Here is a 27409-nt window from a genome sequence, read left to right as displayed (position 1 = left end):
TCTATACCCTTGCAGCTACTGTTTTGCAAAGTTAACTCATGCTGTGTGAGCTATAATTCATACTAACCTAGTTGAGTAAGGAATTGTGTTCCCAGTTGGGAAGACAGGCTTTGCAAGCTTTTTTACAGCCTAGTTAATTTTTGGTACTGATTTGCACATCTGAGTATCTATTAGGTTAGGTAGACTGTCTTTATGTTGTTAGTCGTATTTCACATTAAAATCTAATTTAGAGACTAATTTGACTGAATCTGTAATATGGTAGACTGAGCTAACACAGAACCTCTCCCATTACAAGCATCAAGATGTGCCAGATAAAATCTAACAATTATAAAACTATCTATAGCTGAGATTGCAAGGGAGAAAGAATAATCTCCAGGTGCCAAAAATGAAAAGGGAGGTGAAGGCTAGAATGGTAGTGATTTTGAGCTGACATCTTGGTAGAAGTGAAGGGGAAGGGAGATGAAAAATGTGTCAAGTGGTTCTAGACTTAGAAATTCACCCCATGGCTGGGGGCAAAGCAGGAACTGGGGGTGAGGTATTAGATATGCACTCCCATACCTTAACCTGTGTTACTAAGCTTGGATTCTAAATATACACTACGGAGTTGGTTTAGGAAATGTTCTCTCAAATTTACATAAAATGATTCTTAAGCTAGAACAAACTAGAGGAAGAAAATTGAAGACAGTACTCTTGAGAAACATCTAGCTACACTGGTTTCTCATAAATAATCCCTGTCAGAGGTACACTCACAGACATTAGAAACATATGAGAAGAGGGGCACCTGGGTGGCTCTGTTGGTTAAGCATTTGACTCTTGATTTCAGCTCAGCTCATGATCCCAGGGTCATGGGATCAAGCCCTGCATCAGGCTCCTTGCTGAGCTTGGAGCTGCTTGAGATTCTCTAGATTGCTCCCTTGGCCTTTCTGCCCCACTCGTGCATGCTCTCCCTCTCTTTCTCTCTCTCTCTAAAAATAGCTAGCTACCTAGCTAAATAAATAAATAAATAAATAAATAAATAAATAAATAAAAAGAAACATGTGAGAAGAAACTAGAACCTTGGACTGAGTCAGTATTCATGACAAATCATTAAGTGAATAAACACTGCATTTCTGGCAGAGGGAACAGAAATTCGCAGAGAATAAGGTGTGTCTGAAAAATGAAAACAAGTTGATGTAGGAAAAAAAATCAGAAAGAGACTATAAAATTAGCAATTTATAATTATTTTAAACGTGTAGTTTAGAAAAATGGAAACTAAAAGGAAGGAATGTGACCCTGAAAAAGTAATAGGTATGTTTGAGAAACATAATTGAAAAATATGAGAAGAAAATACTGAAAGAAGATTGTTTTAAAAATAAAATGACATTAAATGATATTAAAGTTCTGAAAAATTTGAAAACTTTTACTTATAAGACCATTATTGTGCATTCACATACAGGAAAAAAATTACATAGGAACCTTTTCACTTTATCTGATGTTATAGGCTCAATTAGAAATTACTGGGGAATCTGAAAGGAAGTTCTTGTGGGTTACATATTAAACAAGCCAGGTACTGGGGGTGAGCCTTATGTTCAGTTTTGGTTTTCTGAGTATTAATCTGGTCATGCCATCCCTAGCGTTAAATTCTTTGGTGACTTCCCTTTGTCCAACATTCTTGCTATGTTTTATATGTTCGTAATTTTATTAATTGAGCATATGCCAAATATTTTATTCTGCACGACCTTTCCCTTTTGCTCTACGTCCCCAATGCCTGGAACAGTCCGGTACATTGTAGGTGTTTAATAAATAGTTGTTGAATGAACAGATAAACTCAAGGTCTTGGCAATGTTGTCCTTTGTGGGAAAGTTCTTCCTGTCCACCTCATCCCTTTTCCTGTCAAGAAATCTTTTCTTGTTCTCTCAGCCTTGTTTCCATCCCTGTTTTGTGCTTCCAGAGCACCTTATAATGCCCGGTTATCACTCAATCATTCACTCAACAGATGGTTTTTGTGTGCTTGCTATGTCCCAATGCCTTCCTAGGCCCTGGGAATGCAGTCCAAAACAACAGATCATCCCAAGTCTTCTGAAGTTTATATTCCAGTGAGGTTGGGGTGGGAAGGGACAGACAGGAAGTACGTAAACAAGTAAATACACAGTATTGCGTTTAATTGTAAGTAACCTGAGGAAACATGAAGCAAGCTAAGGGGGAATGAGAGAGCCGAGGAACTGGGGGTGGCTCCTTTACATAGGAGACCACGGAGGTCCTCATGCATTAGATGTTTTTAAAGAGAATGAGGCATTGGCCCTGAGGACTACTGGGGGAAAGTGGTCCAGTTACAGGGAAAAGTAAGGGTAAATGCCTTGAGGCACTAATGTTCTAAAGTATTGTAGGACAGCAATGAGTCCAGTGTGGTTGGAGCAGGGTGAACAAGGGGAAGGGTGAGCAAGATGAAGTGAGAGAGGGACTTTGTTTGTTTGTTTGTTTTTTAGTGATGTTTTATCAACCACTCGGATGGGCTTGGCCGAGGGGGAAGGGGATGGGTGTGGCTTCTGCCTTGCACATGGTCAAAGGAGCACCCCGCGTTGAAGGTGTAGCCCCAGGACCAGCCGCGAGATGGCGCCAGGCTGCACTGGCCGCTTGAGAATGTGCGGCCCCCGGCTGGGAGATGGGAGGCCGCCAGTGATTCTAGGGGACTCCAGGACCAGTCCTCTACAAGGCTGGTGGGCCTAAAGTCCTTTCCTCAAGCCTCAGAGGGGGTTCGCTCCACTTAAGGGATCCCGGTCCCCAGTTCTGGAATCGGTTTGAGGTACAGTTCGGTGGTCACAGCCTGGGACTGGGTCCAGCTCAGCCAACGCAGCAGAAGGTCAGCATCGCCCAGCTCCTTTACGTGCTGCTCGGACGGTCACTGTAGGGAGGGACCCACACAGCCCAGTCCCTACGACTGTGGCTGCTGAGGGCCACATTGGCCACCTCCTGGAAGAGGGCATGTAAGTTTTCCTGGAGATGAGCCAAGCACTGGAGGGAGGCCACTACGCCCACGGACTGGCTGAGGCTGAGGCTTGCTATTAGGGCTTTGGTTTTTATCCCTAAGATATCAAAGCCACGGGAGGGATTTTAGTTCGAACAAGGTCTCTGCTATGTTAACCATAGAGGGTAAAGAGTAGACAGGGAGATTAGTTAGAAAGTAATGAAAAGGATCTAGAACAGAGATAATGGTGTTTGGGACCTGGGTAGTAAAAACTGTGATAGGTGGTCAAATTCTGAATACATTGGAACGTTGAGCCAGCAGGATTTGATGAGAGATTGAATGGAGAGTGTGAGAGAAACCAAGTAGGCGAGGATGAATCAGGCCTCTGTCCTGAGTATCTGGAAAGAGTGAGGCTTCAATTTACTGAGATTGGAAAGACAACAGAAGAGCAGAGCAGAAGAGGTTATTCTGGGAGGAGTGTAAATTTGGACACACAAATGAAGAGTTTGAGTTGGCAGCTGTATATAAAATTCTGGAACTAAAGGGAAAAGTTCAGGATGGAGATGTGAATAGGGGAATTATTAACATATAGATAGTATTTAAATCCATCTGGAGGATGAAAAGATGAAGGTTGTTGACTCGGCTCTGGGCAACTCCAACATTTAAAGGTGGAGAAGATGAGGCACCAGCACCAGCTGGGGAGGAAAACCAAAAGAAGATGGTGATCAGAGTTCAAGAAAATGTGTTTAGGAAGATGACAAGGATTATTTGTGTGAAATGGTACTAGGTGAGGGGAGATGCCATTTGGAGATTGACCATTGTGTCTACCCGTGTGGACGTCATTGGTGGTTCTGACATTTTGGTGAAAAACAGGTGAAGGCTTCATTGGAACAACTACAACAGGGAATGGAAGCAGATATTTTAAAGACAGAGGGAATTATTTTTTGGAGAACTTTTGCTTTCAGAAGTAGCAGACACATCATACAGTAGTTGAAGGAAGAGATAATACTCAACGTGCTTACAATGCCTGTGTCTGTAAGAATGGTAAGAACCGTACGTTGTGGTTAACAGTTATGTCCATCTTGTTGACTCCTTTTTGCTTACCATAATACCTGACCTAAGGGAGATGTAGAAGTACAAGCAGACAGGTACAATTTAGCTAAAATTGCAACCCCAAATTTGTTATCGTTTAGAAATATTTTCAATTGATGCTGCTTTTTCAGAATATGTATTTTGACAGTGGTAAAAAAAAATGAAGTGATCACAGATAATATGATTATTCCACATTTACTCCCCAATTCTCCAGCTGACTTAATTGTGCGAACACTGCATACCACCTTTATTTCGGAAAAACCATGCAATGTGACAAATTAATTTGCTTAAAATATTCAGGACAGGTAGCTTTAATTATCTGTAGCAGAGTCTTTCAAACATGGAGAAAAGAAAGTAAATCTATTTTTCTTCAATAAAGTAGACTTTGATTTAGGTTTGGAGAGTCTTTAAGGAGTACAGTAGTTGTATGTGAAAGGTTGATTTACTGCTAAGTGATGGTGCACATTTACTTAATGAAACGCATTTATTTTATATGAGAATGGTCAATTGTTGTACTATAGATCTGACATCTAGGAAAGCCTGACATCTAGGAAACTACAGAAATGAACGAAGTCACAAAAGATAAGATGAAATATCTAGGTGCTTAGCTTTGTTTGATGGATAGTTAAGAGTGTTTGAAAGTTTTAAGCAGGGAAGTGAAATGATCTGAGCTGTGTATTTATTAACTAATATGAAAATTGGTTGCAGGATTGAAATGTATGGAGAAGAGCAGTGTTTTACAAACACAACTCTGAGAGATTTTATTGGATGCTCCTTGAAAAAGTTCCATGGTGAAACAAATAAGGAAATACCAGGTTTCCAAACACTGGATTAAACAGATTTAAAGATGTTTCTTTAATGGAGTCTCTGACGGGCTTTGTGAATCTCCCAAGTCGAATGCACATCATAGAACTCTTTGTTCAAGAACTCCATTTTTCTTTGGAACAGTTTGACAATTTGGGGCTGTATTATCACTGTGATCTGGATGACCCAACCTGAACTTGAGGAGGAATTATAGGAATGGGAAGGAAGGAAGAGACAATAATGAGCATGCCTTATTGACTAATAGGTGGTGAAAATAGGGAAAGGAAAAAGCCAGAAGAGAAACATCTTGGTCCCCAAAGCTGAATGAGTTTAGCTTAGCACTTAACGAGCTTTGAGATGCTGGGGGAACAACGAAGTATAAACCAGGGCTTTGACCTGGGAAAGGGTTCAAGACGGGAAAGATTTCAGAAGCACAGACACCTGGAGAATAATGGGAATGATTAGAGCATGAATTAAGGATATTGAAGAAATAATAGCTGCTGCTATTTTTTTTTTCCAGGAAAAATGCAGGGTAGAGCAAAAAAGACTAGTTTTAGAAGAGATATGGCAACAAGTACTTTAAAATAAGTACTTTTTTTTTAGTATATGACTGCATCATTTTCAATGTTCGGACTGAAATATAAAAAAAAAAAAAAAAACAACAACCAATGTAAAAAATGTTTTTCTGCTCAGCATATTAATTCACCATGGCAGGAAAGTGTGATGCCTCCTTCAGAAATCCTAACATACTCAGCATACTTGGGCACTCAGTGTTTTGTGACAAGTCAGGAATTCCTCACTCTTTTAGCTTTGTCATCTTTCCTGTAAGTATTGATGGCGATCCATCAGTGGTATCCACATCAGGATTACAGTACTAGGTTCCTGTCTCCTCTCCTTGACATGCTCAGAAGTCTACGTTCTGGGCTTTCTGGAGAGCCATCGTTCTCAAAGAAGCATTTGTCCTTAGAACCGTGCATGTCAGCAATTACAGGTGTATCAGGGAAAGTGTAGGAATTTACTGACTGGCAGAAAAGCTGACAGAGCGCCACCACCTGAAACAAAACATTTTAAAAATCCAGAAATCTGAAATTAAATGAAATATAACGCACTATGTCCTTTGTTGTATGAATACCCTTTATGTAATTGGGTCTCCCTGCATTTATGATCAGAAAGAAATGGATGTAGCAAAACATGTAAATGCATTTTCAAGGTCAGGATGTGGAGTTTGGAAGAAAAATATCGAGCAGACGGTAAGCTCATAGGAAAATTAAGTCAGCCAGCTCTCCCCAGATGGTCACCTTTATACTGTTTTTGTAGCTTGTGAATTAGGCACCTGTATTTTCTTCAACTCACTCCCTGCCATGTGATTTCTTGCATTTGACATTTTAATTGAAAATAAAAACAATAAATCCTGATTTTTTTCACCAAAAAAAAACCCTTATGTTTTTTACTCTTATTTTTGCTTGGAATGAAGTAACATATTCATATTTGGGGATTCCTAGAATGCTTGTTTGAATTTTATAATTCAAATTGTATGATATGTTATGATAATAAAAATGCAGGTATAGTGGTTTGACACACATAAAGGTTTTCTTTTTTGCATTTTTCAGGAGACTGGCTTGAGTAACTTTTAGGATCTGTCCAATTTCAAAATATATATTACATCTTTTCTATAGCCTGCATTTTTGAAGTAGATCAATGACGTATGATAAGGATAGCCATATAGATTTCATACCTAATTGAATTTAAAATGTTCTTGAATGTGATAGTCACGCGTTCTACTGCACACATCATCTACCCCATGCTTGAGAAGAACATAATATCTTTAAATAAACAATGATTTTCAGGTAAACAATGTACTTTTCTCAGTCACTGCTTTCAAACTTCTATGGCATTTGAACTGGCATTCTGTTATTGAAATGTCAGCTAAAGATAATAAGGCCACTTCTATCAGTGCCTAATAAACCAACACAATGATTTCTTTTGCATTAATAAGTGTTAACATTGAGATGCATGTAAAAGAAAAGTGATTCCTAAGAGATACCTATTACTTTTTTCTCTTTCTGTTGGAGATACCTTTGATCAATGTAACGGGAAAACAAATGTGCCTAAAGCATTAGTAAAATGTGATGAAGTACTTTTTTGCACGTGAGTTAAGGTGCTCAGTGTATGTACAAGTAAAGATAAGATAAAACTACTCAGTAAATTATGGCAGGAGTGGTTTAATACCACTTGAAAAACAAATGCCTTTCAAATTAAACTCGTTCATGTGTGAGTAATTTGTCTTGCATTAAAAAAAAAGAGAGGGAGGGAGAGAGAAACCATGGTCAGATTTAAGGATTGGAATCTTGTTCCAAAGATAAAGTTAAGCTTATTTTATTTAATATTCTCTCAAATGGAACAAAACCAAGTTATTTACTATAAATTTGAGACCTTGTTGAGTAAGTCATTTCAGGTTTATTGCATTTGCCTGTTTATTTTAGTTAATTAGATCCTAATGATTCATGAATTAGAAAAGGTACAAGTATAATTTTAAGGACATCTAGTGGTCTGTGGGATTAAATTTTTTCATATGACAAAATATTAAATTACTATTTAATCTAATATGAGCTTGTAGCATCTGTTTTTATGCAATTATGTTACTTGTGAATTTAAACATTAACTCCTCATGCTGTCTACAACTCAACGTCCCAATTCATCTCATAGAACTTCGTTAAAATTACATTTAAAAAAGTTTCTGATACATTTTCATGTACATACAGATTGAATTATTGTTATGGAGTCAGTAAACAGCCTTTTGAACAACAGTGTGTGTTGAATAGCATTAAGCAATTCAACCCTACCTCCAAATATTTCCTCGACCCTCTGGACAGGTATTTTGTTTTGGCTCACTTATTTATTCTGTAAATACTTAATGAGTACCTGTCATGCTACAAACTTTAAGCTAGGCATGGACGTCAAAGCAAAACAAAAAGCAATCATGGTTCTTGTTCTCATGAAGCTTACGATCTACAGGAGAGAGAAAGTAGCCAAATAATTATGGGGATAAATGTAAAGTTCAAATAATGATAAATGCTAGGAAGCAAAGATAGATGGTACTATGAAAGAATGAAGGCACGTGGTAGGCATTTAATAGTAGGCACTTAATATTTGTTGGCTGGATTAATGAAAGAATAACTGAAGGAAAGGGATAACATAGAGACTTCTCTTAGAGAAAACTTCCCTGAGGAAGGTATATTTGATCTGAGATCTGACGCCTGAATAAGCCTTCACTTGGTAAAGATTGTAGGAAAGGGGGTCTAAAACAAAAATGAAAATAAGGCCTTGGTGGCAAGATAGAACATGCCAAATAAAGAAGAATGAGCCTGTAATAAAAGTTCAAAATAGCCGGAGTGGGTGGTCTTTATTCACAGACAACATGACTGTCTATGTAGGAAATCCTATACAATCTACCAAAAAAGCTACTAAAACGAATTGATTTTTATAAGGTGAGAAAATATACAGTTAACATTAAACTATCAATTGTATTTCTACAGAGTAACAATGAGCAATTAGAAACTAAAAAAAGAAACAGTAATATTTACAACAGCATCAAAACCATGAAATACTTAGAGTCAAGTGTAACAAAATATGTGCAAGAACTGTATACTAAAACCTATAAAACACTGCTGAAAGAAATTAAAGATTTAAGTAAATGGAATGGCATGCCATATTTATGGTATTGGAATACTCAGTATTGTAGGGATGTTAGTTTTTCCTAAACTGTTACAAAACTTCAAGACAATCCCAGTTAAAATGTCAGCAGTCTCTTGTTTAAAAAAAAGAAAAATTAACAAGCTAATTATAAAATTTTCATGAAACTGCAGAGGGTATAGAATAGCAAAATTGAAAAGCAGAAATAAAGTTGGAAGATTTATAGTACTCCTTTATTTCAAAACTTATTCTAAAGATATAATAATCAATAAAGGGCGGTATGAGTTTAAGTATTGATATATATAGATCAATGGAATAGAATAGAGCTTAGAAATAGGCTCGCATTGGGGCGCCTGGCTGGCTCAGTCGGTCTGACTTTGGCTCCGGTCATGATCTCCTGGTTTGTGGGTTTCAGCCCTGCATGGGACTCTGTGCTGACAGCTCAGAGCCTGAGGCCTGCTTTGGATTTTGTGTCTCCCGCTCTCTCTGCTCCTCCCCCCCTCATGCTGTCTCTCTCAAAAATAAATAAACATTAAAAAAATTAAAAAAATAAAAAAGGCTCACAAATACATAGTCAATTGATATTCAATATTTATGCTCAGAAACTCAATGAGGAATGGCTAGGCCTTTCAATAAATGGTACTATACATATTGGATACCTGTATGAACTATATCTTTGGTGCCATATTCAAAAATCAACTCAAAATGGTCCATAAATATAAGTGTAAGACCTAAAACTATATTATTTTAAAAGAACGTATAGAAGAAAATCTTTAAGACTTTGGGTTAAGCTAAGATTTCTTAGATTGACTGTAAAACGCATGAGCCATAATAGAAAAGAGTGCCAAATCTAAAATTATTGGTTTTCAAAAACATGAAAAAAAAATAATTCGTTTTCAAAAGAGATTAAGCAAAATAAAAGCCAAGGAATAAGAAAAAATATTTGTAAAATATATCTGATAAAGGATTTTGTCTAGAATATATAAAGAACTCTTAAAATTCAATAAAAGAAAAGAAATGACCCAATTTAAAACAAAAGATCTGAATAGACACTCCACCAAAGAAGATATATAAGTGGACCCAAGTAAGCATCTGAAAAGATATTCAATACCATTAGCATTTAGGGAAAAGCAAATTAAAACTACACTAAAGATACTCGTATTAGGATTTTTTTAATAGTCCTTATTTCTGTGTATGATTTTTTTTTTAAAGGTAATCTGTACCGTGCATGATTATTGTCTCAGTTACAGACAGGATAGAAATGGTTCTTCTCTCATACAAGATCTCTTATGTAGTCTCAATGCCTTCCATCCTCTTTGTCTAGTAGTTACCTTTCATTTGATAATAAACACTCATCTTCCCCAAATTATCCCTGTCCAAAACCTCAGCCAAATCATATTGTGTCCTTTGACCCCAGTTTCCTCAAATGTAAGATGTAGAGTTTGGAACATTAAGTCTCTTCTAACCCTGTGATACTAGTTTACTCTCCTAAAATTGAGACAACTTTTTGATAAAAATCAAGCAAAAATAGCCTCCTTCAGTTACATTTGCCATATCTATGCTATGAATAGATGCAGATAGATATCTAATTCTGGTAAGACCTACTCGTCGTACAATTGTGCATTTTAAAACCATAGCATTTATTTTGATTATTTTTCATAACCCTTTCCCCTGAGGCAAATTCTTACTTTAACTCTCATTACTGATCTATCTGAATTCCACCCCCCCCCAAAATGAATAGTGATAGCGTAGACACATGAGTATTGATTTTAGGAAATGTTGGATTCATTTTTAAAATTTTTTTTAATGTTTATTTCCTTTTTGAGAGAAGTAGAGAGAGGCAGAGGCATGAGCGGGGGGAGAGTCAGAGAGAGGGAGACACAGAATCTGAAGCAGGCTCCAGGCTCTGAACTGTCAGCACAGAGCCGGGTGCGGGGCTGGAACTCACGGACCACGAGATCATGACCTGAGCCGAAGTCAGACGCTTAACCGACTGAGCCTCCCAGGAGACGTTGGACTCATTCTTATAATTGGTACACATTTCTGTATACAGCAAGCTATTTTTAATTAGAACTCCAGGACAAAAGCAAGTCTGAACAATTTCAATTAAGTATTGAAAAGGATAGTGGAAAAAGATCTGCCCTGGGATTCAGACCATCTTAGTTTTGGTTCTGGCTTTATCACTATTTCACACTACTTAGAAGTACTCAACCTTTAGATCATGGACAAGTAAGGTTTTGGTTTCCTCATCTTTAAACTTATGGACTCTAATTTGATTACCACTAGGGTACCTTCCATTTGGATAGTTGATTGCTTCTATTCAGATTTATTAATTTCAGGCACATAGGAAAATTTAAATTAGGCTCACTGTCTATCGAGAGCACTTTTAAATAACTCATTTTCTTTTATTGTCTTATATTTACTGTTGGTTTACCTGGTAGCAGGGTATTCTATAACCTCCTTTTCTTCGAAATTCTTCCTTTTGAACTCACCTCTCTGAACCCATCTTAGCATAAATTCTGTGTTGGCCTGTTGTTTTGGGAACTCAAACTGCCCTCTCCCACCACTCATGTTTTGTGTCCCACTTGTTACTTAATAGCACTCTTGTTAAATGAACCAGTCTTTCAGGCAGAACACTTCTTGTTTTAAGGCCAAAAGAGGATCGGCTAGTCCAAAACACTCATTTTATAGATAAAAATGCTGAAATTGACAGAAATTCAGCATATTTCTAAAAATTAAGTTAGAGTAACAATCTCGGTACTAGAAACCAGGGCCCTCGGCTTTTTAAGCCTTTGTGTTTTTCATAATACCATAATGTGTTTCTAGAGCAAGTGGATCATGATAAAAGGAAGATTTGTACCAAGGTTGTAGGTTTTTGTTTCCTTTATTTCCTCCCATCTCAAGCATCATAAATGTCAAAAAGATGTGAAACAAACAATAAATTTTAAAAGGTGATGGAGGAGGGGCACCTGGGTGGCTCAGTTAGGCGTCCGACTTCAGCTCAGGTCATGATCTCATGGTCCGTGGGTTCGATCCCCACGTCGGGCTCTGTGCTGACAGCTCAGAGCCTGGAGCCTGTTTCGGCTTCTGTGTCTCCCTCTCTCTTCTGCTCCTCCTCTGCTCACGCTCTGTCTCTGTCTCTGTCGAAATTAAATAAACATTAAAAAAATAAAATAAAAAAATAAAAGGTGATGGGGAATAAAGGGTATTATTAAAAGACAAAATTTTGAAGAATTCCTGGAAGTAACAAGCACATAGGATCAGATCGATGAGTGAAAATGATAATAATAATCAGTAGTAACATTTATTAGGCATTTACCAGGCACTGTGCTAACCATTTTCATTTATTATGTTATTTATTATGTTATTTAATCCTCAACACACACACACACACACACACACACACACACACACACTACACACCTGGATAGGTTCTATTATGATCTTTGTTTTAATGAAAAGGAAACTCAGGTAAGGTTAATACCCCCATCTAGTCCCCTATGCTCAAATCCCTCAGCTTCCCTGCCTCTGGGTTTTGTCTGTTTCGAATCACTGTGATATTCTGCCAGAACAGAGAAGACTAAAACTCAAAGCATCAACCTGAGAAAGTAGTGCATGGGTATGGGCAGATCCTCCTAATGAAGGCTACAGAAAAAACCATAAACTCAAATACAAAGGGCAGAAGGGATTCCTAGCACAAACATTTGGTAATTGATTAAAGAACTCAGTTGATCGAGTGTATCCCCTCTCTTTTCTTCCTTCTTTAGACTTCAAGACAGTAGCAGTTGTTCCTAGGTTAAAACCTCTCTAAAGTAGGACATTTGAATTTTGGAGTAGGAGCTGAGAGGAGAACAGAGGCATAGCAATATCCCCAGATGCTTTCCAAAGGCCAGGGGTGGACTGAGCCACCATACACAGTGACAGACCATCTCTTTATTACCCCTTGCTGAAGTGGCCATTCTTGAGTTACTTGCATACCTACTCCTGGAAATAAGCTGTTATTATTAGAAACTGTATCCACTGACAGATAGAAATGCATATTTGATTATGGAAGCATATAGTTTAATCTAAGTCTTTAAGTATACATATTAAGTAGAGCAAAAAAATCACTGACTCTTTGAGAATCACCTTCTTTGTGAAGAAGGTATATGTATATCTTTATATATAAAATTATCTCAGAGGAAATAGAATTCATAGAGCAAACAGATTGCATTCTTTAAATGTCAGAGAAAATCAAGAAAATAATAGGCTGATATGAAAAAGAGACAATCATAAAGAAAAACTTTGAAAATAAGAGATGAAAGATGTAAGGAACCTATCAGAGTTGAAGAAAACAATAACAAATGAAAAATACACTAAAAAGAGAAATACTAGGAATAATTAGCACAAAAATATGGCAAAACAATATTAAAATACCAGTCAAAATTGAATTTAAGCCAAAATTAAATGCGAGAAAGGATAATACTTAATTTAGAGGAAAATTAAAAAGAATTTATTAGCCTCCTAAACTTTCATGTATCTAGCATCAGAGTTTTGAAATATATGTGAATGAGGCAAAAACTGATAGTGGGAAAAATTAGCAATTCACACAACTTTCTCAGAGATTAATAGCTCAAACAGACAAAAAAGTAAGACTATTTGAGATTTCAGTAAATTACTTAACAAGCTTGAGTACACATATAGGTTTGTATATATATTTATCTATTGTTTTCAGACATCTGTGGAATATTTACCATGTAGGACTCCAAAAATATTATTAAAATAAAAAATGAGAAATCACACAGGTAATATTCTCTGATGAATATGTAACAAAATCACAAAATAAAGAATAAAAGTGTAGTCTTCTTAAAACCATTCCCTTGGAAACATTTTTTTTTTTGATCTAAGTAACATTTGCTTTAAATAAGAAATCAAAATTGAATGGTAGACAAGAATGAAATGATCCACTCTGCCCAAAGAAACAAGATACAGCTATAATTGGGATTCTGAGGAAACATGCAGGGTCAATAACACACCCATAACCTAAGCAAACTACAAGGAAGAAAGTAATAAGAATAAAAGCATACGGTACTAGTAAGTCATAATGACACAAAATATATTTCATAAAAACAAATACTGGATTGTTGAAAAGACCAATAACATAAGTGAAATGTTTTCATGTTTGTCAATAAAGAGAGCACTGGTACAACTTATAAAAAGAGAAAATCCAGATGAAATACACATTCTAAGACCATAGAAAGTATTAAAACTGACAGGTGATAGAAAACTGAAATAGCTTAATAACAGAAGAAATTGAAAAAAAAAAAGCTAAAACCTATCCTTAAGAAAGGCCCCAGTTCCAAATGAATTTACAGAAATCTACCCTTCAAAGAATAGGGACTTCTAAAATGTTTTAACTAAAACTAATGGAAAATAGTATCTTGTAACTCAGTAAATAAAATATTAGCCAGCATTTGATTAATTCTAATATAACAAATGATCTGATGTCAGAGTAAATGATTATCATAAAACTAACATTTTATAGAATGGAATCACTGTATACCCATGATTACAAGTCTTCATAAAATAATGAATTTTAGGAGTCAGAAAATTACGTACAATAATTATTTTGAGGGGCACTTGGGTGGCTCAGTCGGTTAAGTGTCCGACTTTGGCTCAGGTCATGATCTCACGGTTCGTGGGTTCAAGACCTGAGTTGGGCTCTGTGCTGACAGCTCAGAGCCTGGAGCCTGCTTCAGGTTCTGTGTTTCCCTCTCTCTCTGCCCCTCCCCTGCTCACGCTCTGTCTCTCCCTCTCAAAAATAAATAAACATTAAAAAAATTAAAAAAATATATTATTTTGATTTTAACCTAAAGTTATTTATTTAGTTAAATTATTTTGCATCATCTTTGCAAATCTTCATTTTAATTTTAGGAAAAAATGTAGAAAATCTTAAAAGATTTTTTTAAGCAAAGAAAAAATGTCTAAATCACAGGATTGAGATTCATACACCTCATAAATTCAGAAGATGTGATTTTGTTTTATAATTAGGAGAAAATGTACTCAGGTTTGTTTTTTATAATCTTTAATTTTATCCAATATTCCATATAACTATACTTATAACCAAGCAACACTTCATTTGTTACTTGTTAGTTTGATATGAAAATGCAGTAAGTTACTAAACAAGTATTTTTCCTCCTTCTCTATCCCAAGCTTTAGTTTATAAAAGAAACATCAATAGAAAGCTAGAAAGCAGCCCCAGGGAATCTAACATAATGAGGAGAAACTCATTATTTTATGTTTTTTACTTGGAAGTTTAAATCATCTTAATAGTAATCATGTTCTTAACAAAATGCATAAACTATTCACTATAAACATTTCTGCAAACTCTAAGCTTCACCTTGTCCTATGAACATCTTTTAAAGATATAGACGTAGATAGTATCACGCTAACCTCACCACGCAATTCCCAAAGTAACTAAGAAATTGGATGACAGTATGATATAGCAGCGATAAGGTAAAAGGGGAAACATATTGTTAAGTAGCTTGATAGCAGAATAATATATCAAAGTGTGTCAGTTTGGATAAAAACATTCATTCATTTTCTAGTAGAGGAGACACTCGAGGACATGAAAAGTTAAATTTGTAAGGTTTCTTTATAACAAGCTCTCTGAAAACTTACCCAGCTTGATTGGGTGTCTCTCCAGCAATTTCTTGATAATGTCTTTCTCTTCCAATTTCCTGAGCACTATGAAAAAGGGAATTGGGATTTACTAATGATAATTATGAAAAAAGCCTCCCAGTTTTACAATATGCACGGGTAGAATCACTACCAATATAAAACCTTGGTTGCTTTCTTATGTGCTAAGCTAGGGAAATATTACAGAGCCGAAGGGTCCACATCATTTTGTGTCTAGTATTTTAAGATGCTGAATAATAAGTATTTAACTTTTATTGAGAAATCATTAGATCAGGAGTTATGGAAGAAAAGGTAAAATACACACACTTCAATTTTAAGGTAAACTTAAAGCTCTGTGAAAGATATTCTGTTCTTTCATCCAGCTGCATCTAGGGTCAGTTGAGGTCATAAATGAAGCATAAATAAATAATAGTGTGGCTGGACAGGCTGGGTAGCTGGGGGTGCACTATTGAGGTATCATATTGCTAATCTGTATGTGGTAGTTTTATTGTATTCCTACAGTCATATATCCAGTATACTTAACTGGCCAGTGGATAAGTGTTCATTATATTCATTTTCTAAGAAACTTCAGAAACAACTTGTCTACACACAAAATGTTGTAGTTTGGACAATGTATTTTAAAATATCTCCCCAGAGAGCTTAAAATTAGACTTCCCTAAAATTTTTCACAAGTGCTAAAATGAACTTTGATGTATTTTTGAGTCATACCCACTGGTTCTTACTCCTCCCACTTGTGGAAGGAAGATTAAATTTGATCATTGTAGAAAGATGGAGTCCAGTCCCTTAAATCCTCATTTTCTCAGAATTCACATTTTGTAAGAAGTCTAAATCTTGTCAGTAGGGCCTGACACAGGTATCACTGTTAACTAGTGAATACAAATACTTATATTTATGTCACAAGAAAACCTAATTCCGTACAATCAGTTCCACTCAACAAACAATTTTTAAGTGCCTACAACTGTCATGATGCTGTATTGGATACAATGGCATATACAAAAATTAGTAGGACACGGATGTCCTAGTATTTAGTATAGGAGAGGACAGTAGGTTGTTCAACGTCTTTCAAACATGCAAAGACAGATTACATTTTGTTCAGGTCTAATCCCTGACGGATTCCCAAAACAATCAAATCAGGTGTTCATTTGCATGGATGCCATGAAGGTTGGAAACAAGAAAAAATGAAATGAGCTAATTTCAAGGAGCAAGGGTATAGTTGGTTGTCATGATGTACAGACATAGATGCGAGATTAAATAGAAAAGTGAGGTGAAACTATAGAAGAAAAGGGAAGACATCTAATATAATAGAAAAGAAAGCTCAAACAAAAGGAAGTGAATTTTGATTTCCTGAGGTCTCAGGTAATGCAGGCAAATCAAGATTCAATTTTAGCTGCTTGGGAAAATTAGAATGAATTTAAAAAGGTGGTGAGGGAGAAGGAAGGAGAAGAAAAGAAAAAAGGACGAAATGCTGAATATAGTTCCTAGAAAAACTGGGAAGCATTACTCATTCTGACCACATAATGGATTGTTTAACAAAGAAAACTGTATCTTAGGCTTTGTATACCTAAAGATTTGTTTATTGGGTAAGTAATCACTTTCAAATGAAATAGGTACCTTCCATTTCAGAGACTCTCTTAGCAACTACAGCTTTTCGTTTTGGAGCCTCAATTGTTCCTTTGGTTGTGGTAGGTTTGGCAAACACTTTAAGCAGAGTCTGGGCCAGGATTTTGTCATTATATAAATTCATGATTTAACAATTCTAGTATTGTCAAACGTTTTTTGTTATATACTCCAATGCCAGCCCAAATCCCATGAAGAGAAGTCATTCAGTTTTTGATAAATAACACAGAGTAGAATATCTTTAACACCATAGGGAGTGAAGTTTTTAATTTGAGCACATTTAAATTGGGCTGATTATCTTTCGGGTTTACCAGTTAGTCTGCATTTAAGAAACATGGCGAGTTTTTGGTGGATGAAAGCAGAAATGATTGGTAGATGAGAAGGACACACTGATGATCATGTCTTATTAGTAACCGGTAGTGTGAGAGTGTTTTCTTTCACAACACAGCCATGGAAGTGCAAAGCATTATTGACCATTTATTTCATTTTCTTGGCACATATGCTCTGTTGTACAGCTTTAGATTTTTAAACTGACCATTTATCTGTGTAGTGGGAGCTGATTATGAAGTAGTGAAGAATTTTATTGGCGGTTTGAAACTGCCTATGGTAGGAATATTTACACAACAGAAATCAGCAAATGGTACCAGTCAGGGCTTCTGTTTTGTTCTGTTTTGTCAATTTATTTTGGAGAGCTGGTTACTGATTATTTACCAGGACACCACTCTTGCTGTTTTGCTCTGTGCCTCACTCACCATGTTCCAGTGACAATGGTTTTGCCTATTTTTCCAACATGGAGACTTGCTCCCCTCAGTTTAAGGTCTTTGCCTTTTCTATCCTCTTTGTCTGGATGTTCCTCCTTTGGATTTTCATAAGGTTGTCTCTTAACATTCAGGTTTCACTCTAAATGTCACCTTTCCAGAGAGGCTTTCCAAGACTATCCTCATCAAGGGACCACCACATGTGACTCAATGTTATCAACCTTAGCTCTGCAACCTGGAATAGTGTCTTCAAAGTGTGCTCCGTGGGGCTCCGGGGTGGCTCAGTCAGTTAAGCGTCTGACTCTTGGTTTCAGCTCAGGCCATGATCTCACGGTTCATGAGTTCGAGCCTCGTATCGGGCTCTGTACTGACTCTGTGGAGCCTGCTTGGGATTCTCTCTCTCCCTCTCTCTCTCTCTCTGCCCCTCCCCTTCTTGTGTCCTTTCTCTCAAAATAAGTAAACAAACTTAAAAAAAATGTTACATGTTCTTGTATCAGTTCGTTTGTATCTGATTGCAAGTCACAGAAAACCAGGTGGGAAAGCATGTGTTTGTCTCAGAGGCAAGAATCAAGAATCATGGGGTTACACAGTTCAAGGCTAGTACAACAGCTCAGTGATGGCATCAAGGGCCAGGCCCCTTTCTTCTTCCTGCTCCACCTTCCTTAGCATGGGAGGGTTTTCTGTATGATCGCAAATTGGGAAAAGAGGAAAGGTGCAAAGACCAAATTGCTGAAGGCATATGTCAGCAGTTTGTCCACTTAAAAAGACTTCCTGGAAACCATACCCAGTGCCTTTACACTTAAAACAATTGGCCAGATGACAAGAGTCTGGAAAGAAAAGTATTTTTGCTTTCCAGCTTTTATAGTAGAAGGCAAGGGACATGCGGGCTTTAGATGGTTTTGGAGTAGATAATGTGCATTGTTTGCCACAGAACCCAGTGCATGTTTATGGAATTAGGGGACAATATGCTTTAAATGACCCAGATCCATCTTGACCCAGGTTCCAGATTCAGATGAGTCATAGGTCAAATTCTTCAGTCTAAATGTCAGTCAAGTTGATAAAAATTCACCGCAAAGGAAAGAAGAAAATGACAATTGGATTATTCCAGATCACGAGAAGCACATGCCATTTAAGTCTCAGTATTTTCTTGGTTTGGGTTGTAATGTCCAACCTATCTTAAAGGAAATCTTTTCAAGATATGTTATCTTGCTACCATGAGGCAGTTGATGATTGATCACTTTTCAATGGTCAAAATATGTTATCAATATGAACATATTGATTATAACATAATATATTGAAGGGTTACCTCCTGAAACTTTGGGTAGTGTTATTTGCTCCAGCATATAATGACCCATGATGCTATGTAAAAAAAAAAAAAAAATTAAACAAATTTTAATGTTTATTTATTTTTGAAAGAAAGAGAGGGCAAGTAGGGGAGGGGGCAGAGAGGCAGACACACACAGAATCCGAAGCAGGCTCCAGGCTCTAAGCTGTTGGCACAGAGCCCGACGTAGGACTCAAACTCACAAACCGCGAGATCATGACCTGAGTCGAAGTCAGACGCCACAGAGCCACCCAGGCGCCCCTAAAAAAATTTTTTTTGGCCATACCTTTATTTTATTGTTACTCCCTTTTCTGTGGCAGCATAGAGAAATAAATAAGAGCATGGACACTGCAGTCAAACATGTGGTTTTGGATCCTGGCCCTATCATTTATTCGTTGTATTGCCTTGACCCAGATAATTCATCTTTCCAAGCCTTAGTTTTTCGTTGTTTATCTTTAAGTACACAGAGGAAACAATAGTAATTCTTTTATTTATTTATGAGGATATTACAAAATGATATAAGTAGGGTCAGTAAGCACTGAATAAATGATGACCATTACCTCACCTTGCTCTGGATCACATAGAAAACTGTCTGTCAGTAGTAAACTGAAGAGATGCCTCTGTGACCAGCTTCCTGCATCAGCGTCATCTGAGAGGACTAATAAAAGAGCAGATTTCAAGGCTCAACCCTCCATGTTCTTTTTATGTCAATTAAAAGAAATTTATGTTTATTTATTTTTGAGAGAGAAAGAGAGAGAGACAGAGTGCGAGCAGGGGAGGAACAGAGGGAGAAGGAGACACAGAATCCGAAGCAGGCTCCAGACTCCAAGCTGTCAGCACAGAGCCCAATGCGGGGCTCGAACCCACAAGGGCTAGATCATGACCTGAGGCAAAGTCGGAAGCTCAACTGAGTGAGCCACCCAGGCGCCCCCTTTTTATGTCAATTTTTAATAATAAATGGTCCAAGGTTAAATTTGTTTGTTGATTAAAATTTGAGAACCACTGCATTTCACCCTCAAGTAAGGATTTGTTGATCAGCTTAGCTTAATCTCTGTTAACAACCTTGGAGAAGTGCTGGGAATGATTTTAAGAATATGGATTCTGAGTCACATCTCAGTGTAGCCCAGATTCTAGAGCCATGTCACTGAGATTCAAATCTTAATTCTACAACTTAACTGTCTCCTTGGGGAAGTAATTTTAACTCTATTGGTCACAGTTTCCTTTTCTGTAAAATGAGGATAATAGTACCTATCTCATAGTGCTCTTAGGAGGAGTAAAATGCTGGGTGCGGGATGGGCTAAATGGGTGATGGACATTAAGGAGGGCACCTGTTGGGATGAGCACTGTGTGTTGTATGTAAGTGATGAAACCCTGGGTTCTACTCCTGAAACCAATACTACACTGTATGATAACTAACTTGAACTTAAATAATTTTTTTTAAAAAAAGAGGAGGAAAGGGGCGCCTGGGTGGCGCAGTCGGTTAAGCATCCGACTTCAGCCAGGTCACGATCTCGCGGTCCGTGAGTTTGAGCCCCGCGTCAGGCTCTGGGCTGATGGCTCAGAGCCTGGAGCCTGTTTCCGATTCTGTGTCTCCCTCTCTCTCTGCCCCTCCCCCGTTCATGCTCTGTCTCTCTCTGTCGCAAAAATAAATAAACGTTGAAAAAAAAAATTTAAAAAAAGAGGAGGAAAATGTTTAAATAAGTGTGGTACTAAATATTATGTATAACTGATACTAATATTATAAGTAGCATTTTTATTTAAAATCCCCAGGGTGTAGGGGGATGGGCTAAATGGGTAAGGGGCATTAAGGAATCTACTCTTGAAATCACTGCTGCAGTATATGCTAACTTGGATGTAAATTAAAAAAATAAAATCCCCAGGGTATATCTTAAGATTCCATATCAGTGATTCTCACTATAACTATACATTGTAATCACTGAGGAGCTCTGCAGATCCTGATGTCTAGGCCATACCCCAGAGCAACGAAAGCAGAAATATATGTAGGTAGGATCTAGGTATGTGTTGTTGTGTTGTTGTTGTTTTTTTTTTTTTTTCCCCAGCGCTCCCAGGTAACTACAGTGGGTAGCCAAGACTGGGAACCACTCCTTGTCATTTAAAAGCTCTCCGGGTGATTCTGATGATCAGCGAATACTATCTGAAAGGGGTCTACTGGTAAATGGACTAGGGATTAGTCTTTATTGAGGGAGGAAAGATTAAGAGCTCAGCCTCTGACCAGGAAAGCCTGCAGAGCACAGAGCTATTATAAAAGTACTGAATGTTGAGGGAAAAGCTGCTAAAAGAAAAGCTGTGAATGGAATAAAAATAAAAGGCACAGGGTTTAGAATCACTTAGATTCGGACTCCAGGCCCAGATCTCCTGTTTGTTAATGAGATACTTGAAACTCTGTAGAAGCCTCAATTTTCTCATTGCAAAATGTGGATATTTACTACCACATAAAGGTTGTTGTAAGGAGAAAATGTAAAGCTCTTAGTATACAGTGACCCCTACTTCATAGACATTAAATAAAAGTTTATTTTTATTGTTGCCTTTAGAAGCGAGGACTCTTGGGGCGGCTGGGTGCCTCAGTGGGTTAAGCATCCAACTTTGGCTCAGGTCATGATCTTGCTGTTCTCGCGTTCAAGCCCCGCGCCAGGCTCTGTGCTGACAGCTCAGAACCTGGAGCCTGCTTTGGATTCTGTGTCTCCCTCTCTCTGCCTCTCCCCCACTCATGCTCTGTCTGTCTCTCTCTTTTTCTCAAAAATAAATAAACATTAAAAAATTTTTTAAAAGTGAGGATTATTGTATAGCTAAAATTAACAACACAGGAAACAACAATGTTGGCAGATGTGGGGAAACAGGAATCTTCTTACGCTGTTGGGAATGCAAACTGGTGCAGCCACTCTGGAAAACGGTATGGAGGTTCTTCAAAAAGTTAAAAATAGAACTACCCTACACCCAGCAATTGCACTACTAGGTATTTCCCCAAAGGATACAAAAATACTAATTCAAAGGGATACACGCAGCCCGATGTTTATGGCAGCATTATCAACAATAGCCACATTATGGAAAGAGCCCAAATGTCCATTGACTGATGAATGGATAAAGAAGATGTGTGTGTGTGTGTGTGTGTGTGTGTGTGTTACTCAGCCATTAAAAAGAATGAAACCTTGCCATTTGCAATGATCTGGGTGGAGCAAAGGAGTATGAGGCTAAGTGAAATAAGCCGGTTAGGGAAAGAGAAATACCATATGATTTCACTCATATGTGGAATTTAAGAAATAAAATAAATGAACATGGTGCGGGGGGCAAACCAAGAAACAGACTCTTAACTATAGAGAACAAAGTGATAGTTACTGTAAGAGAAGTGATAGGGGGTGGGTTAAATGGGTGATGGGGATTAAGGAGGGCACTTATGAGCACTGGGTTTTGTATGTAAATGATGAATCACTAAATTGTACACCTGAAAAAAAAAAAGATTGTAATAATATTGTTTGGTGACAGATGTTATCTGCACTTATTGTGATAAGCACTGAATAGCATATAGAATTCAAGAATCAGTATGTTTTATGCCCCAAACTAATATCACACTGTATATTAATTATATTTCAATAAAAATTACATTAGTAATAAAAAAAAGAAGTGCGGTTTAATGGAATCCAGAGTATGAGAAAGCGTGAGGGGGCAAAGGTAATACCCAGCATTTGCTTAGGTAATGAGTAGGGGGATGAACCTGAGAAATGGTGGGCCAGAGGAGGAGTGGGTTTCTGGAAAATATTCTTGAGATCTTCTTGCTTTCATTGTTTGTCTGGCAGCCTCCCCATCCTTCCCTAATATTCCTCCTAGCCTGAGCTAAACTAGTTAGCCCTAACTTCTATATTAGTAACCAAATTTGGTAGAATAGTTTCATAAAATAAGTGCAAGGAGGTTCTGAATAGGAACATTGTGTGGACTCGTAACTAAACTACGCACACTTTATTGCATTAGTTTTAAAAGCAAGCATTTTGCTGACTCAAAGGCTTCTTTTGCTCCCTTCCAGGTCCTGGCCTTGTAGGTTTCTGGTACTTTTACAGAGCTAAAAGGGATCAGAATTACTTTGAAAATTCCAGTCTCGTATCCAGTTTATCCACTCATCACCTCTTTGTTTGTAGCACCAGCCAAGTCTGGGCTGGAGGGATCTGATTTCTCCCACGTTTGGTTCTTAGACTTCTTTTGGCTTTTACCAACCGCTATATATCCCGTGACCTCATACTGCTCGATTCTCTTGGGTGGGTACTGAAAAGATGGGTCAGGCTCCAGTGGGCTCCGCTGTCCAGTTCTCTCCCTCTGATCACATAGGCATAGATGGCAGGTAGACCACCAAGTCCATTGCGTTTCCTGTGCACCCAGGAAAGAGTGTAGTCTGCCTTCATTCAGGCACCCCCAGGGGCTACCATTGGTTCTACTGTGAACACTTCTCAGTGACACAAGGGAAGCAAAGACAGTACTGTGACCCCAATTAGTGATGTAACACTTCTCCATGGATTTTTTTTTTTTTTTCATCTCACAATTACTGTTTACTCAGGACTGGAAAAGGCCTATGGTGTAATGTGACAGGGCTGGCCCAGCCTTTATTTTTTATTTTTTATTTCTGGCCCAGCCTTTAATAGGATGTGCCTGGTTTCCTTGATCGCCTTTTTTGAATGATATATCTTAACCTTGAATGGTCACAGGAATCGTCTGGAGCTTAAACAAACAAACAAACAAACAAAAATCCTGATGACTGGATCTCAGGTTTAGAGATTTTGATATAATTAGTGTGGGGTAGCAGACTGGTTTAAAAACTCTGCAAGTGATTCTAGTGACAGCCTTTGCTAAGGAACACTGTTTAGAATGGGGTGGTACTTAACACTAATTACTTTCATCCATGGGCTTCCATCAGTCATTCTGAGACCCTTGGAAAAACCCCATTTAGTGTTATCCAGGGCATTAAAGAATAATGAAAAATCATTTTATTTACTTTCTCAACAAATGGGGTCTGTGAACCGACAACTTTGGAATCACTTGAAGTGTTTGTTTAAAAGGCAAATTCCTAGGCCTTACTTTCACAACCTTCTGAATTAACCTCTCTAAAGTGGGGGTGGGAGAAGGGTCATAAACATACATTTTAGTAATTTCCCCCAGGCGACTATTAAGCATATTCATGGTTTAGAGCCATTAATCTGTACCTGAGTTCTTCAACCCCGACTGCACATTAGAATCACATAGGGGCTATAAAGATACCCATGCCAAATAGACCAGTGGTTCTCAACCTTGGCTGCACTTCAGCATCACCTGGAGGCTTTTTGAAAGCCTCATACCCAGGCCTTACTCTGCCAATCACATCAGAATCTCCCGGGTGGGACGTAAGCATCTATGGTTTTTACAGCTCCCTAAGTGATACCAATCTACAGCCAAGGTTGAGAATCAATATTCTTTAAAAAAATTTTTTTTAATGTTTATTCATTTTTGAAAGACAGAGAGAGACAGAGCACAAGCAGGGGTGGGGCAGAGAGAGACGGGGGGCACAGAATCTGCAGCAGGCTTCAGGCTCTGAGCTGTCAGCACAGAGCCTGATGCGGGGCTTGAACCCACAGACCATGACATCATGACCTGAGCCGAAGTCGGATGCCTAACTGACTGAGCCACCCAGGCGCCCCTGAGAACCAATATTCTGAATATTCTGGTATAATCTGCGGGGTGGGGGGGAGATGAGTCCCAGGCGCTAATAATTTTTAAATGTACCTCAGATGAATGTAATGTGCAGCCAAGGTTGAGAACTCCTGAATATTCCGCTTGGTGTCATTTTCAGCTTTTCTGAACTTCCCTTAGTGTGGTTACTCAGTGACCTTTAGCCTACAGATGCAGGCTTGCCTCCTTCCCCACACCAGATCCATGCCAGTCTTGACCAAGGTTCATAGTGATCTGGAGGTTTAGTCTCATGAGAAGTTATGTGTCCACCTAGACATAAACCTCTAACCCTTTGAGTTAGTTTCATTAATTAATCTATTGCTCATTCTGTAAGTGTGTATCAAACACCTAATATTTGTCTAGTACTCTGCATTGAACAATGGATACCATGACAAATAAGATATTGTTCCTGGAATCTCAAGAAGCTTATAGATTTGCAAGGATAAAGGGGCGTGTATACATGCAAACAGAGGTGTAGCATTGAGTAGCATTTATTACAGTGGCTGAATGAAAAGAGAAATGTAGAACATAGACATAGACATGTCTAAGGAGATGCTAGTTAAACCAAGTCTTCCATACATGATTTAAAACACCTTCCACGATATGATATCTCTCTACTTCATCTCTTGCTACTCTTACTCTGGTTCCAATTTCAGCCTGCCCAATTCTTTTCAGTTCTCTGAATGCCCCACACTTTCTTACAAGACTTCAACCTGCATTTATTTGCCTAGAACACTCTTCCCATTTTCCCCACCTGCACCTCCTACCTAGGATTCTGCTTAGCTGTTACTTCCACGAAGAGATCCTTCCTGACCTCCTGAGCTATGATAAATGTCTTTGTTATACATTCATCCACTAACCTTAAGCAATTCTTTTATAGGACAAGCCCATTTTATTGCATGTCTGTGACTCCTCCCCCCCGCAAACCTATAAATTTCATGCAAGTGACAGCAACCAGCTATCCCCTTCACCACTATGTCCCATGCATACTGCAGTGTCTGGCCTTATTGGATGAATGAATTAACTGCATTCCAGGAATAAGGGATATGTGCAAAGCCATATAGGTATGGAAATCTGTGGCATGTCCTAGAATAAAAAATATTTTTGGATGGCCAAAGTATAGAATGGGCAGGAGGAGGTTTCTAGAGATGAGTCTGGAGAGGATGGTTATTAAGGGCCCTGTATGTAACCTTAAATGATCTGAACTTCACCCTGTAGGCAGTGGGAAGTCAGAGGTTTTATGTGGTGGAGCATAATAGTGAGGTTTATCATTCAGGATAATCACTCTGGTAGCAAGGTGGAGGATGGAATGAACAAAAAAAGGCTAATTTAAAAAACAGTTGGGAGACGTTCCAGTAATACAGGTGAAAAATAATAAAGGCTTTTCTGAAGTAATCAAGCGAAAGGGCTCCATTCAAAACGTACATTTCAGATAGAATATACAGCTCTTACTGACTAACTGCATGTGGGGGTGAATGTGAAAGATGATGTTTAGCTTGGAGGACAAGCTTGGTAGGAATGCTATTCATGGAATTATGGAATAAGGAAAGAGAAGAACTAGTTTCAGGAAAAAAATTAATGAGCTCAGTTTGTAACAGTTGAGAGTTCCACATACCTGTAGACATCCATGTAGTCTTTTGTGTAGTTAAAAATGCATACGTTCTTAGCTTGGTAACTTATTGATTGTGGATACAGTTGGTATTGTCTAATTGACTACGTTGACTTCCAATTTATGCACAAAAAGACAGACTTTTCAGACTGGCAGTGTTGTGTTGATTTCATGATTTTTGCTTCATTGGGCCACAATTAACAATCAGTTGGCAATACTTCAAGGGAGAGTCTCCATTAAAGTCACTCACTAGTTATTTTCTTTGATAGAGACATATATGTATGCCAATCCCACCCAAATTCTGAGGAGGTAATGATTTTATTATAGGTAGCAATGCTGTTATATTTTTTTCATTTGATTGTGAGTTCAGAAAGGAAGTATGTCTTAACTCTTCCAGTTAAACTTAGTGCCAAGTCTAATGGGAAGAGAAATTAGTGGATGGATGGATGGATGGATGGATGGATGGATGGATGAATTTATAATCTGGCAGGGATATGGGATGCTTTCTGGAGCTAATCACTTAGAAACTGAAAACCTTCCATCTTAAACATAAATGCCTAAGTGACTGCACTGAGTTATTAACTACAACAGATAGAAGAGGTCACCGTAAGCTATTTTTAAATTGTCCTTTCATCGTATCATTTTCTCTAGGCACTACAAAACCATCCTGGGAATTTTAAAGCTATGGGTATAAAAGACAATGTTTCTTGATACATTAACCTTTGATATTGTCCAGCAAAAGATGAACCTTTAACTTATTATTGAATTTTTTTTGCTTGGTATTGTTCTTACTGGTAGGTGGGTACACAATCAGATTATTTTAGGAAAATAACCTTATGGACCATATGAAGAGGCTGGAGAAGAAATGACTCTATTTGGATAGAGGGGACATGATGATAAGGGCTTGGAATAATAATAGCCATATGGAGAAAGCCCATTCATTCATAAATTTATTCATTCCTTCATTCATTCATCAAATATTTATTCACTGTATTATACTATGGGGATGCCAAGGTGACCCAACTTAGATAGAGTTTAGGTAAGAGTTTAAACTGTAAGAGTTATAGATAAACATTTGTTATATTAATAAATGTAAAATTGCAGATGTGATAAATGTGGTATGGGAAAGGAAAAGTAACACTGAAAACAACATCTCAGAGGTACAATTGACAGGCTTTCTTTGG

The 27409-nt window shown here is 37.8% G+C and overlaps 1 protein-coding gene across 1 annotated transcript in view; it reads left to right on the top strand.

The window, feature by feature from the left end:
- LIN7A (lin-7 homolog A, crumbs cell polarity complex component) overlaps positions 1–27409 on the top strand; it is a 126699-nt gene that overhangs the window by 14992 nt on the left and 84298 nt on the right. The window lies entirely within an intron of this gene.

The sequence above is a fragment of the Leopardus geoffroyi genome, chromosome B4 (assembly GCF_018350155.1).
Source record: "Leopardus geoffroyi isolate Oge1 chromosome B4, O.geoffroyi_Oge1_pat1.0, whole genome shotgun sequence".
Lineage (NCBI taxonomy): Eukaryota > Metazoa > Chordata > Mammalia > Carnivora > Felidae > Leopardus > Leopardus geoffroyi.
Note: the sequence above shows the minus strand (reverse complement) of the source record. Positions and strands in the feature narration are given on the sequence as shown.